Here is a 13,178-nt window from a genome sequence, read left to right as displayed (position 1 = left end):
TCTGAATCCTAGACTCTGGAGGCCAACTTTGGAAGTCTGGGTTTGTTGTAGCAATGCCCCAGCCCCAGTACGTTTGTGTAGCCAAATCCGTTAATAGTCAACATATTGGCTTGACTGCTAGAACACATACCTAACCCTGAGCCCCCCGAAGTGGCTTAAACATGATGGGAGTTAATTTTTTTCTTATGTTACAATCCAAGTGGTTCAGGATGACCTGGTGACAGCAGAACCTCAGGAACCTAGACACGTGTAGCCTGCTGCTCTACTGGCCTCAAAAGAAACTTTGAGTTCACGGTCTAAGATGGCTGCTGCAGCTCCATCCATCCCATCTGCATTCTGGCCAGGGCCGAGCAGAGAAGAGGAAGAAGACGACATGCCCTGCCCCTTCCTCTCAAGCCGGGGCCTGGAACATGCACATGTCAGCCTACTCATATCCCGTGGCGAAAAGGGATCTGAGGCTCAGGGCACTGGGTCGCCCGTGCGCCTGAGTGTTTGTGTGTGTGTGTGTATGTATGAGCTAGTGTATTGCCCAGGCCTCTCTCCCTCTTCATCCAGAGCTCTTTCTTTAAGCAGCGACACTGGAAAGAAGCAGGCCTGGGAGAGAAATGAGATCCTTTGTTCCAACTGCGAAATGCCTGTGCTTGGAATTGGGAACCTGGGGAACAGAATGAATAGCTTGTGCATTGTGGTCATGTACTCTCAAGGCCCAGGATGCCCGCTGGCTGGGCAGCCATGAGCCAGCCGGCTTGTGGGTGAGTGGTGCCTACTGCAGTCCTGGCAGGGCCCGAGCCCCACCTTCCTGCCCGTCTGGCTCTGATGTTGCCGGCTGTGCCCGTCTCAGGTTTTTCGCCTGTTGTTCAGTCACTCAGTCTTGTTCGACCCTTTGAAACCCCATGAACTGCAGCACGCCAGGCCTTCCTGTCCTTCACTATCTTCTGGAGTTTGCTCAGACTCGTGTCCATTGAGTCGGTGATGTTGTCCCAGCGTTTTCACCTGTAAGATGGACTTAATGCTTTTGTCCTGTTACATCCCACATTGTTTTCGGACCTCAGACGGGAGACTGGAGGCCAACAGGCCATCAGCTGGAACGTTGCGAGTGGTTGAACAGGGGCCCCCAAAGGGACTCTGCAGATGAGATGAAGCTCAGGATCCTGAGGTGGGAAAATGGTCGTGGATCACCCAGAGCGGGGCATGTAACCTGGAGGGTCCTTAGGGAAAGCGGGAGATGGTGGGATCAGAGAAAAGAGGATGTGATGATGGAAGCAGAGGCCATAGTAATGTAGTTGGAAGGCAGAGAGAAGGGCCACGAGCCCAGGTGTTGGAGGGCAAGGAGACTTCTCCCCAGAGCCTGCAGGAAGAACCGCCCCAGGTCACGCCTTGGTTTTAGCCAGGTGAGACCACTTGGACTCCTCAGCCGAAAGTACAAGGGTTTGTGTGGTTTTCGGCTGCAGAGTTGGTGAGGTCTTGTTACAGCAGCAACAGGAGTCAGATATGTGAAGGCCTGGGGTGTTGGGACCCTGTAGGATTGCAGCTGGCAGGATGGGAAGCAGTGGGTGGAAGGAGACTTGAAAGGCCCAGAAGGACAGGCAGGCTCTTTGCTGGATGGTGAGCGGCCTCTGGGACCAGCGTGTGGGGGTCTGGGAGGGGCTCCCAGGGAGGCCAGCCAGGAATGCCCTGAACCCGCCTTCCACCCCCATCGAGGGGGCTGTACTTAATCTCGAGGAAGAGAGACCCACAAGGGTGGTGTGGGGGCCCATGGAGATGCCTCCGGGCCAGGAAATGACTGGCCTGTAGGAAGGCAACCGGAAACGGCCTCAGCCGGAGTGCTTGCGGTCGCGGTGTTGTGCAAAGTTCTGGAAGCCGGTGCGTCTCAAGAAGTACCCGGGTGTGCAGGGCCGCGGAACGAATCTTGGATCAGCCAGATCAGAGCCCCAACAGCACAGGGAAACCAGAGGCAAAGACCCGGAGCTTTTTATTGAGAGTGCTTTCAGAGACACCCTACACAATCCAGGGTCCAGCGACCTCTGGCTCTCGGGGGAGGGGCTGTCGAAGTGCAACAATGCTCTGCAAGCGGAGCCCAGGAGGGTCCCTGGGAATTGGAAGCGTGGCTCAGCCAAGGCGCACAATGAAAAGAAATGTGTGACCATGAAAGAGACACATTCAAAATCGCATGTTTTTCGTCTTCAGTGTTCACGGAAACATGCCCATTAGCGGGGGTGGGCGCAGTGTGGGTGGGGGAGGCCCGGCGGAACGCGGCAAAGGGCTCCAGGGAACAGGATTTCTGTGCGCGGCGAAGACGCCACCCTGGAAAGCCCCGTGTAGACGCGTGCGTCCAAGAGCCCCACGGATGGTTTCAGATCCTGCAGGGAAGAGAGAAAAAAACATCTGAACATTGCCAGGATGGTATTTGAGTAAACAGTGTGGACAGCTGCTCCTCCCTGTCGGAGCCAAAGAAATTCTGCTGTCCTCCAGGAGGAAAACGCGTTTGACCAGGGACCCATTAACTGGGGGCTGATCTGCCTGGCAGGATTGGCGCTCCTGCCAGGGGCACTCCGGGGGTCTCTGGACTCCACCTCGAGCGCCCTCTTTTCAGCTGACTGTGGGTTCCCTGACTTGCAGATGCGTTTTCCCCCCTTCCTAGAGAAAGTGTTAATTGTGCGTGGGAGGGGGAGGCAGCCCCCTCTGGGGGCTGCAGCCTGGCTTGAACCCCAGGTGGAGATGTGGGAGGTGCTGGGAGAGCCGGGTGCCCCCCAAAGTGGCAGGTGGGGGAGGCAGGGAGGCCCGGGGAGGCCATGCCAAGGCCTGTCCGGCCCAAAGGTCAGAGGCACACAAAGGATGCTGGAGTTCGCCCTCTCCCCCGGGAATGACCCGAGTGTGAGAGCCGAGCTGCTCCTCCAGCAAAGCGCCTGGGGATTAATTAGTTTAATTGGTCCCTGCTTTAGGCCAAATAGTCAGTGTCAAAAGAGAAAAGTAAAAGATACTTTCCCATTTGGGAAGACAAAAACGGCCCCTGGCAATGGCGGAGGGTGGTAATAACAACAAAAAGCCTTTGCGGGAGTTGACTTGAATGGCCTGGGAAGGCGGCTGGACCCCAGCTCGGACCCCCCTCGCATACCAAGCAGAGATGGGAGCCCTCTGGGAAAGGCCGGCCCAGGAACTTGTTCTGGCCAAGGCGCCACCCCCAGCCTCGGGCAGAAACATCTCGGGGTGGGGGGCCATTGAGCCTCGTTATCAGGATTTCTACCCCTGGCCACGAATGCCCCCAACTTTCCCCAACCTCATTTGCAAGAGGAAACCGGGTCCCCAGAGGACTGGTTGGTCCTGGCTGCGCCACGCTTGGGGCGGTGGACTCTGGTTTTCATGCAGTAATTGTTGTGGGGCTGGGGAGCCTGGTGGGGAGAGAGGCTTGAAGCAGGTCCGTGGGTGTTGTTAAGATGCGCAAAGACCTGTCTTATGTCTTAGAGGGTGGAGGTGTTGGGGGGGGGGCAGGGCCAGAGCCCACAGCCCAAGGTTAGGCTAGCTGTGTGACCTTGGACAAGTCACTTGGCCCCTCTGGGCTCCTGTCCCCATGCCTCAGGTGGAGATCATGCACGTGCCCTGATGCAGCGCCGGTGTGCGTTGTTAGGATGGTGAGCACAGACGCCAAGGGCATCTCTTGCACGAGGACGGTGTGCAGCCCCAGGGGAGCTGGGACAGGTGAGGGAATCACGGCCGAGGCTGGAGGAGCGGCCCCAGGTGCATTTTCCCAAGTAAAGAAGGTTGAAAGAGTCGGTCGCGACTGAGCGCGCACGCTCGCAAGACAATACGAGAGTCGGAAAGACTGGGGAACAAAACGTAATGACTTTAAAAATCACACTGGATCTTTTCTATTTATATTCTCTTACCCAAGCTGAGGTAGAAAATATTTATCTGTGCTGTTTTACAAGAAATGGCCTCTGGCCAGATGAGACGCAACTTTGGTCCACAGAGCTCAGAAGACAAAGGGAGGAAGGGGGCTCCATCATGAACGTTCATTGTGTCAGACTACCCCGCAGAGACCAGGAGGCCACTCTTGTTTTGTCTTGTTTTACAGCTTTAAAAAAAAAATTGTAAAATCTACTCTGTTGTTCTTGTTTAGTCACTGAGTTGTGTCCAACACTTTGTGACCCCATGGACTGTAGCTTGCCAGGCTTCCCTGCCCTTCACTATCTCCCGGAGTTTACTCAAACTCACATCCATTGAGTTGGTGATGCCATCCAATTATCTCATCTTCTGTCTTCCCCTTCTCCTTTTGCCTGCAGTCTTTCCCAGCATCAGGGTCTTTTCCAACGAGTCTGCTCTTTGCCTCCGGTGGCCAAAGTATTGGAGCTTCAGCTTCAGCACCAGTCCTTCCAATGTATATTCAGGGTTAGTTTCCTTTAGGATGGACTGGTTCTATCTCCTTGCTGTCCAAAGGACTCTCAAGAGTCTTCTCCAGCACCACAGTTCGAAAGCATCAGTTCTTTGGCACTCAGCCTTCTTTATGGTCCAACTCTCATATCTGTACATGACTATTGGAAAAACCGTAGATTTGACTATACAAACTTTTGTCGGCAAAGTAATGTCTCTGCCTCTTAATATGCTGTCTAGGTTTATCATAACTTCCCTTCCAAGGAGAGTGAAAAAGCTGGCTTAAAACTCAACATTCAAAAAACTAAGATCATGGCATCCGGTCCCATCACTTCATGGCAAATAGAAGGGGAAAAAGTGGAAACAGTGACAGATTTTATTTTCTTGGGCTCTAAAATCACTGCGGATGGTGATTGCAGCCATGAAATTAAAACATGCTTGCTCCTTGGAAAAATCTACATAGCATATTATTTACCATTTTAATAATCTTGAAGTATATACTGAAGTGGTGTTAAGTACATTTCACATCATTGTACAACCGTGACCACCATCCGTTTCTAGAACTCTTTGATCTTTCCCAACTGAAACTCTGTCCCCATTAAACAACCCCCGCCCCCGCTTCCCCCTGGCACCGACCCTAAAGTCCTGTCTCTGTGAATCTGACTGCTCCGAGTACCTCATAAGTGTGGAATCATACGCTCTTTGTCCTTTTGTCTTATTTCACTTAATGTTCTCAGCGTTTGGCCAGGTGATAGGATAAGTCAGATTTTCCTTCCTTTTTTAAAAAAGTTGTATTTATTTCTTCACTTGTTTGGCTGCCTTGGGTCTTAGTTGCAGCTCATGAGCTTAGTAGTTTTCGGTGCTCGGGTTTAGCTGCTCCGTGGCATGGGGAATACTATTTCCACAAGCAGGGACTGAAGCTGAGCACGCCTGTGTCCCCTGTTTTGCAAGGTGGATCCTCAGCCGCTGGACCTTAGGGAAGTCCTTTCTTCCTTCTTAAGGCTGGAAAATATGCCAAGAGGGCTTCCCAGGTGGCATGAGTGGTAAAGAACCTCCTCCTGCCAATGCAGGAAACATAAGAGATTTGGGTTTGATTCTGGGGTCAAGAAGATCCCCTGGAGGAGGGCATGGCAACCCACTCCAGTATTTTTGTCTGGCGATATTCCAAGAGGCCTTTGGTTTTATTCTGTGGTGTGTTGGTGGTGGGGGATACAAAGAGAGAAGGAGGGGTTGGCCCAGATCCAGTGGCCAGAAGGGAGGTGGCCGTGGGCTCTTCTGGGGGTGGGATGAAGTTGCCGAGGTTGACTCTCTGTGGGAGGACTGGGGGAGATTTCATTTTTTCAGTAGCTTAAACGGAATACCTTAGGGCCAGATCACAGGTGAGGCACCGGGACTACATGCAAAATTTCAGGAAGCGTCCTCAGTATCAGTGACCCAGATAATTCACATTTTACTGCAGTATTTAACAAAACAGAAGTAATCAAAAAAGTCTGTGATGAACAAAATACCAAAATTTAAAGTGAACACAGGATTAGTCTGGTTCTGTCTCACTCAGGTTCTCCTAAGGATTGGCCTAGCACAGATCTTGTCTTTATTTTAAATTTTGGTATTTTGTTCATTAGGGATTTTTTTCCATTATTTTTTGTCTAAGTTACGGTCAAATATACATAACACAAAACTCATCATTTGCAACCATATTTAGGTGTACACTTCAATGGTATTAAATACATTCAACTGCGTGCGTTCTCAGTTGCTCCGTCCTCTTTGCGACTCCATGGACTGTAGCCCACTAGGCTCCTCTGTCCATGGAATTTTCCAGGCAAGAATACTGGAGTGGGTAGTCATTTCCTCCTCCAGGCAATCTTCCTGACTCAGGGATCGAACCTGCGTCTCCTGCGTCTCCTACGTCTCCTGCATTGGCAGGCGGATTCTTTATCCTTGAGCCACATGGGCAGCCCGTTAAATACATTCACATTGTTGGGTAACTCTCACCACCATCCACCCCAGAAATTTCTTACTTCCCCAGCTGAAGCTCTGTCCCTATTACACACAAACTTCCCTTTCTCCCTCGCCCAGCTTATTGGAAGCTACCCTTCTACTATCTGTTTCTATGGATTTGACTACTCTAGGGAACTCATGGAAGTACAGTCAGAACTATTTGTTCTTTTGTTATTGACATTTCACTCAGCGTATTGTCCTCAGGGTTCGTCTGTGTTGTAAGAGTACCAGAATTGACTTCCTTTTTAAGACTGAGTAACATTTCCTTACTCAGTGGATAGACCACATCTTGTTTATCCGTTCATAGGTTGATGAACTTTGGGGTTTATTTCCACCCTTTGGCTATTGTGAATAGCGCTGCTATGAACATTGTTGTACAAAGATTTTCATGAGTCCCTGGCTTCAATTCTTTCAGAGCAGAATTCCTGGATTATATGGTAATTCTGTGTTTAGCTCTTTGAGGACGGGCAAAACTGTTTTCCGTGGTAGATGCTCTGTTTCTTATTCCCATCGGCAATGCACAAGGATTTCAGTTTCTCTACACCCTTCCAACACTTGTTCTTTTCATTAAAAAAAAAAAAAAAAATTAGCCAGCCCGACGGGTGTGAGGTGGTATCTCACTGTGGTTTTGACTTGTGTCTCCCCAGTGACTAATGATGCGGAACATCTCTTCATGTGCTGCTTCGCCATTTCTGTAACTTCTCTGGGGTAATGTCCATTCAGTTCCTTTGTCCATTTTTGAATTGGGCTGTTTATTTTGTTGTTGTGATTGAGTTGTATCTGCATTACTTTTGACTTAAAAATTATTGCCTTAAATGCAACTAATCTTCATTGCTGAGCTTTTTGGTGTTTCCTTGAATTCTGCATGAAGGGAGTACCTCATTTGCCTCGCCCTGGTTCCAGACCTGGTTCTCTGGGGGAGGAAAATTCCTGGAGGGGTGGGTGACAGCCAGGGTGGGAGAAGGACAGACGAGGGGGAGTGGGCTGGGGGGCCGGCCTGGTGGGAAGGGCAAAGTGGAGGGCTGAGGAAGGTCTGACCCTTGGTGTTCTCAAGGCTGCCGTGTAACAGCCCCTGTCCTCCAACAGGAGCCCTCCACGAGTGGTTTCTCATCGAAAAGGAGGAGGAACGGCTGAGTTTGTGAGTTCGATGTTTGGGCCAGTGCCTGGGAGAGGTAACAGAATAGCTGCAAATGTGGTGTTGAGGATGGGGAAGGACGGGTGACCGGGTGAGGTTGGTGCTCAGCCGTGCTGGCCTCCTGGGGATGTGTGCCCAGCCACGTGGATCCTACGGGGATGAAGAGACAGTGCAGACCCACTCTCCTCCCTTACCCTTTGACCTGCCAGGCAGCTGGGGCTGCATAGGAGGTCCACTCAGCAAGCTCAAACAGACTGCGTCCCTCTTCTAAAGGACGGGTGCCCTTCCTGCACCCTGGGTACCACGTGGTATATCCATCACCAGTTGTGCACGTGTGTGCAGTTGAGTCCGACTCTATGGTACCCCACAGAGAGAAGCCTGCCAGGCTCCTCTGGCCATGGGATTCTCCAGGCAAGAATACGAGGGTGGGTTGCCATTATCTTCTCCGGGGGATCTTCCCGACCCAGGGATGGAACCTGCCTCTCCTGCGTCTCCTGCATTGGCAGGCAGGTTCTTTACCACTGAGCCGCCTGGGATGCCTTATCCATCACCACGGCCAAGCCCAAAGGCAGTGGGGGTGATGTGTCGAGTCTCCAAGGAAGTGGGAGAACCTCAGATTCTCACCAGAATTCAACCCACATCACAGCATCGTTAGCATCAGACTGGGATCTGCTTGTTCGGATTTCTGGACAGCATCCTAAGAAGAGTGGTTATTAGGGTCATTAATAATAATCAGTTGGCCTTTATTCTCAAAGACAGAAGTGCTCCTTCTGGGAAGCCTAGCTGAAATGCCACATCCCAATTTGATAAAAACTATAAATATACAAATCTGAGTTCAATGAATATGAAGTAGAATAAATAAAAAGAAAAGCACACTGAGCTCTATCATAATTAATTTTCTGAATTCAGAGATAAACAGAAAATACTAAATGCAGCCAGGTAAGAACGAGACCTACAGAGGAACAATATACAAATGCCAGTAGCAATCCTTTTGGAAACAGTGCAAGCTGGAAGTCAGTGGGCGAATATCTTTAAAATAGAGAAGGAAATGGTTCATCTAGAATTCTATTTTCTGCAAAAATGTCTTTCCAAAATGGAAGGCAAAATAAAGAGGTTTTTAAGACCCTAGCAGACTGACACTACAGGAAATATTAAAGGAAGTTAATATTAAAGGAAGCAGAAAGAAGATAATATTAGATAGAAATCTGGATCTACAGAAAAAGAGGCAAGAGTATTAGAAGTGGTAAATATGTAGAGAAATGTAAAAAAAATTAAAAACAAACAAAAGCTCATTTTAAGGCTGATTATTCACAGTGATATTTGTGGCATTCTGGCGGTTCATAAGTTTTATTTAAAAACTTGAATTAATACATTTAAATTATAGATGTCATGTATACTCATTTCATTCAGATTCAAATAGAAACTCAATAATAATAAAATCTTCAATCTATTCCCTGAAAGAAGTAATGTTTGATAATCAACATCCTGTACATTTTGTATATTAAACATTAAAATATACAGACACGTATGGAATATTAATTTTTACATTAAATATTTAACATTATTCTGCTAATTGCATTTATTTTTGCTAATTGCATTTAAAAACACTTACTAAAAGAAAAGTTTTCTTCAACTTTTAATTTCCTTAGAAAACAACTGACCATTTAAAACAAAATATCAACAATATACTCTGGGGCTTATTATATATTGCAAAGTAAAATCTATGACCACAGTAGTACATAGGACAGGGGAATTAAATGAAAGAACATTGCAGGATACTTACATTATATGTGAAGTGGTACAGCATTTGACGGTAGACTGTGATATGTACATTTAAATTCTGGAGCTACTTCTGAAAATTAGAACAAAGAGATACAATTGATTAGAGAGAATCAGTCTGTGGAGAGAATGGAAATTAAAAAAACATAATTAATTGCAAAGAAGAAAAGAAAAAAAAGAACAGAAGACAGATGGGACAAATAAAAAACGAGTGGATAGGGCTTCTCCGGTGGCTCAGTTGTTAAGAGTCCTCCTGCCAATGCAGAGAATATGAGTCTGATCCCTGGTCTGCGAAGATTCCATATGCCCTGGGGCAGCTAAACCCGTGTACCACAACTTCTGAAGCCCGTGAACCCTGGGGGCCGTGCTCTACAACAGGAGAAGCCACCGCAACGAGAAGCTTGTGTACGGCATCTAGAAAGTAGGCCCGCTTGCCACAGCTGGAGAAAAGCCACCGAGCAGTGCAGACCCAACACAGTCAAAAGGAAAAAAAAAGTGGAAAGACGGTAGACCTACAGCCAGTGATTCTGATAATTACATTAAATGTTTACATTTCCAAACACTTCAGTAAAAGGCAGAGATTGTGACACAGGATGAAAGAGCAAGGCTCGACTGTATGTTGCTTGAAAGTGAACATGTTAGCCGCTCAGCCGTGTCTGGCTCTTTGCGACCCCGTGGGCTGTAGCCTGCCAGGCTCCTCTGTCCATGGAATTGTCCAGGCAAGAATACTGGAGTCGGTAGCCATTTCCTTCTCCAGGGAAGCTTCTCGACCCAGGGTTGAACTCAGGTCTTCTGCATTGAGGGTAGATTCTTTACCATCTGAGTCACTAAGGAAGACCCCATATGGTGCTTATAGAAACCTATTTTAAATATTCAAAAATCAATTATACGTTCACATACTATCAAAAAAAGTTGGTAAGTGAAATTTTAAAATGCTGTATTATAAATGAATTATATAAACGAAAAGCAAAAGAATGAGGGAATATTGAAAAGGCACAGGAGCCAGTCTGAAAGAGCTCCAAATGGCCAACGCTGTAACAATATTAGAAACAGAATGACCATGAGAGCATTGGATTCTAGAGGAAAACAACAGAATGGGAAAGACCAGCGATGTCTTCAAGAAAATTAGAGATACCAAGGGAACATTTCATGCAAAGATGGGTACAGTAAAGGACCGAAATGGTATGGACCTAACAGAAGCCAAAGATATAAAAAATACACAGAAGAATTATACAAAAAATATCTTAATAGCCCGGATAACCTCGATAGTGTGATCACTCACCTAGAACTGGACATCCTGGAGTGTGAAGTCAAGTGGGCCTTAGGAAGCATCACTACAAGCAAAGCTAGTGGAAGTAATGGAATTCCAACTAAGCTATTTCAAATCCTAAAAGAGGATGCTATCAAAGTGCTGCACTCAATATGCCAGAAAATTTGGAAAACTCAGCAGTGACCACAGGACTGGAAAAGGTCAGTTTTCATTCCAGTCCCAAAGAAGGGCAATGTCAAAGATGCTCAAATAACCACACAATTGCACTCATTTCACATGCTAGCAAGGTAATACTCAAAATCCTTCAAGCTAGGCTTCAACAGCTCATGAACTGAGAACTTCTGGATGTACAAGCTGGATTTAGAAAAAGCAGAGGAACCAGAGATCAAATTGCCAACATCCACTGGATCATAGAAAAAGCAAGAGACTGCCTGGATTGCAACAAACTGGAAAATTCTTAAAGAGATGGGAATATCAGACCACCCTACATGTCTCCTGAGAAACCTGTATGCAGGTCAAGAAGCAACAGTTAGAACTGGACATGAAACAATGGACTGGTTCAAACTGGGAAAGGAGTACGTCAAGGCTGTGTATTGTCTCCCTGCTTATTTAACTTATATGCAGAGTGCATCATGCAAAATGCCATGCTGGATGAAGCACAAGCTGGAATCAAGATTGGCGGGAGAAATATCAATAATCTCAGATATGCAGATGACACCACTCTTACGGCAAAAAGAACTAAAGAGCCTCTTGATGAAAGTGAAAGAGAGTAAAAAAGCTGGCTTAAAGCTCAGGATTCAAAAACGAAGATCATGGCACCGGGTCCCATCATTTCATGGCACATAGATGGGGAAACGATGGAAAGAGTGACAAACTTTATTTTCTCCAGAATCACCACAGATGGTGACTGCAGCCATGAAAGTAAAAGGCTCCTTGTAAGAAAAGTTATGACAAACCTAGGCAGCATTTTAAAAAGCAGACATATTACTTTACTGATAAAGCTCCATATAGTCAAAGCTGTGATTTTTCCAGTAGTCATGTATAGAACTGAGATTTGGAGCATAAAGAAGGCTGAGTGTGAAAGAATTGATGCTTTCAAACTGTGGTACTGGAGAAGACTCTTGAGAGTCCCTTGGACTGCAAGGAGATCAAACCAGTCAGTCTTAAAGGAAACCAACCCTGAATATTCTTTGGAAGGATTGATACTGAAGCTGAAGCTCTGGTACTTTGGGCACCTGATGTGAAGAGCCAACTTATTGGAAAAGACCCTGATGCTGGGAAAGACCGAGGGCAGGAGAGAAGGAGGTGACAGAGGATGAGATGGTTGGATGGCATCACCAACTCAACAGACATGAGTTTGAGCAAACTCTGAGAGATGGTGATGAACAGGGAAGCCTGGTGTGCTGCAGTCCATGGGTTCTCAGAGTCGGGTATGACTGAGTGACTGAACGACAAGTATTGGATTCTAACCCAAATAATAAACTGAATATATTTTAGTCTGAACAAATATAAATTAATAATGTAATAGATAAATAAATGAAATTATATGAAAAGGACTATCACTGAAGTGAAATGAAAAGGAAGGATACCTATTTATAGAAGAAGCCCAATTAATTCATGTAAAAAGGAATAAGGGGAAATCGAAAAATTGCCATTAGAATTTCATAGATATCATGGAGGCAAAATACACCAATGGATGCCAAAATTAGTGGGAGAAAGTTTAAGAAGAAACAGAACCTTTGCATTGCCTCAAAGTATCTCCCTGCCCTATTACAAAAAGAAAAATAGTGGCTACACAGTGGACGAACCTGACAGACACCATGTTTACAAAGTGATGAAAGTTCCCGTCACAAGAAGTAGGACACGGTGACGTCGAGGGCTCCCTGATACGGCACCGGGCACTCCTGCGGTATTCCTCTTGATGATGCAGAACCTCAGGTCACTATGAGAAGGCATGACGCAACACAAATCAAGGGACAGTCCAGAAAACACCTGACCACTGCTCTTCAAGGGTGCCAAGTCCTGACGGATGGGAATACTGAACAATTGCACAGACTGTCGGGGACTAAGGACGTGCCAGCTAGGAGCAGTGTGGGACCCTGAACTGCACTCCGGAAGTGAAGACCATTTGTGAAAAAGTGGTAAAGTCCAAATAAAATCTGTAGTTTAGTTAATAGTATTTTACCAATGTTAATATCTTGGTTTTCTTAATTGGTCCATGACTTAGGCGTTATCATTAGAAAAGGTGAGTAAAGGGTATACATGTCTTCTGATATTCTAAGTGTCTAAAAAAGAATATATATATTTTTTATGTACATATAAATGTATATATATTATATATGTATATAAATGTTATATACTATATATATGTATATAAATATATATATGTATGTATGCTGCTGCTAAGTCACTTCAGTCGTGTCCGACTCTGTGCGACCCCATAGGCTGCCGTCTATGGGGTCGCACAGAGTCGGACACGACTGAAGTGACTTATATATATGTGTGCATATAAAGAATGTATATATGTGCATATATATATGAATATACAGATACATAAACTAAATCACTTTGCTGTATGCCTGAAACTAACACAACATTGTAAATCAACTGTATGTCAATTGGCGAGAG

General features: G+C 46.5%; 1 long non-coding RNA gene across 1 annotated transcript; it reads right to left on the bottom strand.

Annotated features, from left to right (window-relative positions):
- Positions 1-1,970: 1,970 nt before the first annotated feature.
- LOC101907771 (uncharacterized) lies at positions 1,971-12,833 on the bottom strand. The gene is made up of 3 exons (XR_003031544.2): positions 12,359-12,833; positions 9,285-9,353; positions 1,971-2,360 (listed from the first exon to the last, which is right to left on the bottom strand). It is a non-coding gene; the product is annotated as an uncharacterized lncRNA (long non-coding RNA).
- Between the last annotated feature and the right edge of the window lie 345 nt (positions 12,834-13,178).

The sequence above is a fragment of the Bos taurus genome, chromosome 21, assembly GCF_002263795.3.
Source record: "Bos taurus isolate L1 Dominette 01449 registration number 42190680 breed Hereford chromosome 21, ARS-UCD2.0, whole genome shotgun sequence".
In the NCBI taxonomy this organism is placed as follows: Eukaryota; Metazoa; Chordata; class Mammalia; order Artiodactyla; family Bovidae; genus Bos; species Bos taurus.
The sequence above is the reverse complement of the archived record's forward strand: the minus strand, read 5'-3'. Positions and strand labels throughout refer to the sequence as shown.